The sequence below is a fragment of the Kryptolebias marmoratus genome, linkage group LG10, assembly GCF_001649575.2.
Source record: "Kryptolebias marmoratus isolate JLee-2015 linkage group LG10, ASM164957v2, whole genome shotgun sequence".
Lineage (NCBI taxonomy): Eukaryota > Metazoa > Chordata > Actinopteri > Cyprinodontiformes > Rivulidae > Kryptolebias > Kryptolebias marmoratus.
This window is the reverse complement of record NC_051439.1, coordinates 24,029,821-24,035,474: the sequence shown is the minus strand read 5'-3', so window position 1 is coordinate 24,035,474 and position 5,654 is coordinate 24,029,821. Positions and strand designations below refer to the sequence as shown.

The window sequence follows — 5,654 nt, the reverse complement described above, 5'->3', positions numbered from 1 at the left end:
ACCTGTCCACGTGTCCCTGTGGTGGACCGGAGACCTGTCCACGTGTCCCTGTGGTGGACCGCAGACCTGTCCACGTGTCCCTGTCTCTCACACAGGGACAGCTGGAGATGGACAGCAGTCCCTGTGACCAGGAGAGGAGAAAGGGGATAAAGATGAAAGATGAACAGTTTTTTATTGTGTGGATGTAAAAATATCAGCTTTTACTCATTATTTAAATAAACAGTCAATTAAAGATGAAAAATTGAAATAATTTTTTTTTTATTTTATTAAAAGTTTATATAAAACCGAGTTCAGACTCCAACGTGACCCTGGGTTGTGTTTTTAGCTGGACTCAGATGATTCAGGCAGGGATTCATGGGTTCTGTTCAGTTGGTGAAATATCTGCAGAGATCTAATAATCCATCCGTCCCCTCTGACCTAACCTGCCTGCAGCTGAATATTCAGCCTGTTACTGCAGTAATAGGCTGCAGTTGGATGAAAGCACCAGGAATCTGACTGTCATCAGGGAGATAGCAACCAGAGGAAAATCATTCAGACATGATTAAAGAAAAAATAATGTTCCTGTTTGGACGTGCTGAAGGAGAAGCAGTTTTACATCAGAACAGATACCTGATCCAGACACGTGGAGTATTCAGACTCACACTGAAGTCCATGGTCCTGTGTCCTACTCACACACACACACATTCACACACACATACCTACAGTACCTACATACACACGTATATCTACACTCGCTTAGATGCATCTAAACACTGCTAAACACACAACTACACTCATTTATACACACAAAATTGATTTTCTATGGGAGAGCAAAGACACATTTGTCCTCTCTGTGTCTCTCATTGATGTCTTTGCTGCTGGAGCAAAGGCTAACAGAGGACAGAGAACATGAGAGGGAGAAACAGAAGGAAGGAAATGTGTCAGACACTAATATAACAGAAGATGGGTGCAGGACCAGAAGAGTCCTGGAATCTGAAGGAGATTCTGAGCTTTTTAAAAACCAAACATGAGAGAAGAAATAATCAGAGACGAGGAGCAAAGCTGTCTGAGCGCCGTCTTTTTCTGATTTGCTGCATCCTCCCCCCTTAGCATTGTTAGAATTCTGCTGTGAAGGGGCTGCAATGCATCATGGGAAAAATCCAAACAGTCCTCAGAGCAAACTGGGAGCAGCAGTTACCATGGCTACATTTCATCAGAAAATATTCCTGCAGAATGTAATCCCTTCAAGATGGCCGAAGGGTTTTTAATATATTTATTAAAGATCAGAAATATTAATGAGAAAATCTATAAACACCAAGGACCAGTACATCTGAGGCCCCGCCCACACCTGCCACCTGCCACGGACCAGTACACCTAGGGCCCCGTGCTCACCTGCCACAGATTAGTACACCTGAGGCCACACCCTCGCCTACTGAGATCACACTGAATCAGACCCTGAGGTGAAAAGTTCACCTGACGTCCTGGAGGTCAAATATTATTACTGTTATGAACATTATTAGGAACATTTCTATTGTTGTTGTTGTTATTATTGTCTCCCAAATAGAGTTCTTGTTCCTGTCCAGCTGCTTTAAGGAGGTTCTTTAAGTTTTAGGCTCTGGTTGACTCAAAATCTTTCACAATAAATCCAGAATCTGCAGCTGAATAACTTTTGTAAGTCCTGAGATTTACTTTAAGTTTTTTTTATCTTGTGGGTTAATCTGCACACAGCTCCTGAGTCAGCTGAAACAAACACCAGCAGGCACTCAGTCTTTTTCCTTCGGCTCCTCCTGGATTTACCAGTGAGCCGAGCGAAGAGTAAAACATAAAGACTTTCTGTTTCACCAGAACCAAGCCAGCTGAAACAGAAGAAATGTTTTGTTTTCATTGGTTTCCAGGAAAAGGTTTTATTTGTTTGTGCCTGCTCTTTGAAGCAGAAAGCTGAGGTGCTGAAACCTGAAAGGTCGTCCTGCAGACACCTGAAGCCTCGAATGCAGAATTCCTCATGTTCTCAAATGTTCCTAACTATTCCTAACTCTTCTGTTTGTTATGAGGTGGGGGTGGTGGGGCCCTTCTCCCTGGGCTGGTTCTTCTGCAGAACAGTTCTGCATCAACAGAACCCATTAAAACTCACATGTTAAAATCATCCCCATCAGGCCAGCCTAGCTTGAAAATAATCATTCTTATTTCAGCCTTGTGTCTGTTAGCAAAATGCCTCAAACCACTGGACGGATTGTAACCACACAGGAAGTAATCACTGGATAAACCTCTACACCTCATGAACATTTGGAATTCAAATGATTCAAGATGGCCGCCACTGCTAATTGATCTTAGCAAACACATAAATGTCTGTAACTCTGTTATTTTTACAGATACTGAGTTAACATTTAGTCATCCACCTCTAAGGGCCAACAGACCACAGCAGGTCTTCATTCTGCTGCTGGAGGACAAAAACCTCTGATTCCAGGTTTCCTCGAACGTGCGCGGAAAGATCCCCCGCCCCTTTTAGGGGCGTGTCAAACACGTCACCGCGCGGGCTGAACCTTCAGCCGGACTCTGAAAGCTGGAGCGGAAATATCAGAGTCAGACCGGGACTAAAGTTCTGAGAGGACAAAACATGTGTCTGCCCGCCCAGACCCCCCTGGAGGACCCGAGGACCTTCTGAAGTCCAGGAGCTGCAGGGACACTGAGACAGGTTGGTGACAGTTCCTGGGTTTCTGCTTCATGTGAGGAAGACTCCGAGTCCGGCTGCAGGTTCCAGAGTCTGTCCGAGTCCGGCTGCAGGTTCCAGAGTCTGTCCGAGTCCGGCTGCAGGTCCCAGAGTCTGTCCGAGTCCGGCTGCAGGTCCCAGAGTCTGTCCGAGTCCGGCTGCAGGTCCCAGACTCTGGTCCGTGGTCTCGGGTTCTGGCCCGTGGTCTCGGGTGCAGACAGGAGATTCTCACCAAGCTGATGACAATTAGCTAATTCTGCGTCTTTGCGTCACGTGACTTCAGCTGCAGCCTGTGTGATTTACCTGCTGAGTTTAGTAAGAAATGAAAAGTTAAAAAGTTAAACTGCTCTGACTTTTATTTGCTTGCTGATTGTTAATAAAATAAAAAGTTAAGCGCAGCAGTCAGCAGGAGGCTGAACTCTATAAACATTTTAAAACCATCAGTATCAGAGTTTAGTTTCTCTTCATGGTTCTTATTTATCTCGAGCAGCAGCAACAAAAGACACGAGGAAGAAAGCTGGTTTTGGACCAGGACCAGAACCAGAACCTCCACTCAGAACAGGGAAATAAAACAAACAGCTTCAGCTGCAAAACAAGTAAAAAAAAATGTCTGAATTAGATCACAGTGCATGTGCGCGTGCGTGTTAAATTAGTTTCAGTAAAAACAAACTTGTTCAGAAGCTTAAAGTTTTATTCTAAACTTGTTTATCTGAAAGACAAAAAGTTACAGCTCAGTTTCAAAAATAAAGAATGACTTTTTATTATTATTATTAATAATAAAATCAAACTCACAAAACTAAATGTTAAAAGCAATAAAAAAGAAAAACAGTAATTTTATTTAAATGTTTATAGAAACAAATTTTTCAATAAGTTATTTTATAAGAAGTTTAAACTGGTTTGAAGAATCTTGAAGTGGTTTAAAAACCAGGTTATTACAGTAAAGTTCAGAAATAAACACCCTGCTGCGACAGAGCGAAGATCATGATGAAGATGAAGGTTAAGAAATGTGTAGCTTGTATTTTTTTATTTTTACGTTGAGATCCCAACAGGTGGGGTAACAATGTTTCATCAGATGTCTATTACTCATCAGGGTTGGGTTCGCCCCCATTTTCTTATTGGTTTTAAATAAAAATGATTTTAGAAGCCATCGTGGTGGTCACCACATTATTTAGTTCACTGAAGATAAACAGACACAAGCTAAAACATGATCACCCACCTTACATGGTGGTGAGTCTGAAGAGGGATGGCAGCTTTTTAGAGTTCAATAATTAGATTTTCTTCAGCTGATGTGGTGTAAATTGGAAGAAAAGAAGTTGCGACAGCAGGTGTTCCTGAATTTACCTGATAACTCAGACCCTCTGGCTCCATAAAAACAATTCATTTATTCATAGGGTGGAGCAGCAGCGGCGAGGTTGGAGCTGTTGCAGAGGGTGAATGGTTGTTTGTCTCGGAGTGTCCCTGTGCTGGACTGGAGACCAGTCCAGGTGTCCCTGTGAGGGACTGGAGACCTGTCCCTGTGCTGGACTGGAGACCTGTCCAGGTGTCCCCTGCGTCTCACACAGCGACAGCTGGAGACCTGTCCAGGTGTCCCTGTGCTGGACTGGAGACCTGTCCAGGTGTCCCTGAGCTGGACTGGAGATCTGTCCCTGTGGTGGACTGGAGACGTGTCCAAGTGTCCCCTGCGTCTCACACAGTGACAGCTGGAGACCTGTCCAGGTGTCTGTGACCCGGAAAGGAGAAGCGGGTACAGAAAATGGATGGATGGATTTGATTCATAAAGAATTTTTAGATTTTGTCGAACCTTTCAAACCTTCAAGTTTGACTTTTTTAGTGTTGTCCTTTAATGGCCTCAAAGCTCAACCACTGCATGCCCCGCCCACAACATGCCCCGCCCACTCCTGTCTGAAAACAGCAGAAAAAAGAAACTTTCTCTGCAGTTCTCATTTATTTATGTATAGTTTATCAGAACATTGTTTGTTTGCTTGTCATCAGTTCATTCAGGTCAACAGAACTCATCTGTTCCTGCTCGTCTCACTGTGGACCCCCCCCCCCCGGCCTTGAGACTGCGCCTGGTGTAGTTTCAGTCTGTCTGAGGCTGTAAATTTCAGATTCCTTTTCCACGAGTGGATCGTGTGTGGGAGTGGGAGGCCTGTGGGTGGAGGGAAGTCCTGTCGTTACCAGAAATAAGAATTCAGCCTTTGAGGACGTTCCCATCCGCCCTGCTCTTCTCGTTGCAAAGAGTTCCTCCGGTCGGCGCCGAAAACTCCTTAAGGCCACGCTCCTCCACGGTTCCTGATCCTCCTGTTCATAATTTTATTTCTGTATTATAACAATTTCACCCAAAATAAATCTCTCATTGGATTCAGTATTTTAAATCTGTTTCAGAATCGGAGCGAAGGGAACCCTTTGAAGAAACACATAAAGAAGGCTTAAATGAATCAAATAACGTTCTGTTGCTTGATTTAAATTTTTTTTTTAAATTTACGGTTAAGGTTCTAAGTTGTGGAAAATATGACTCATTTTTCATGTTTGTGTCAAACTGATCTATCCATGTATAAAACTTCAACAAGTGACGTTAATCAGTCTTTAAATTTGATGGATTTTACACCTTTTGTCATTTCTCACAAGGCTCACATCCCACAAAATCAGGGAGTGTTTGTTTTTTTTGGAAATACACGAATAAAACGAAATGTTTTTTTTTAAAGGGATGAGGCATAGAGTTTTACAGTAATCGATGGGAAAGCCCTTTCTGGCAGGTAAATGGAGCAGCAGTGGCAGGTGACAGGTAAAATGACTTTGTATCTGGAGTCTGTAATCAGTCTGTCCGCTCTGTAGAACTCTCTCACTGCTGGGCTCCTCGTCCAGCTTCAGCCTCTCTAATTCAGCAGCTCCTTGGTGGCTGCGTGGGGCTGACAGAATGCAGGAAAAGAGGCTGGTTGACGGGTTAGCTGGGGCTGGTTGACGGGTT

General features: G+C 43.7%; 1 protein-coding gene across 5 annotated transcripts in view; it reads left to right on the top strand.

The window, feature by feature from the left end:
* esr2b (estrogen receptor 2b) overlaps positions 1–5,654 on the top strand; it is a 45,745-nt gene that overhangs the window by 17,998 nt on the left and 22,093 nt on the right. For 2 of the 5 annotated variants that reach the window (XM_025002225.2, XM_025002224.2), the window contains exon 3: positions 2,349–2,671. The exons of 2 other annotated variants lie outside the window; for them this stretch is intronic. The gene's annotated coding sequence lies outside the window, so the exon portion shown is untranslated. 5 annotated transcript variants of the gene reach the window in all.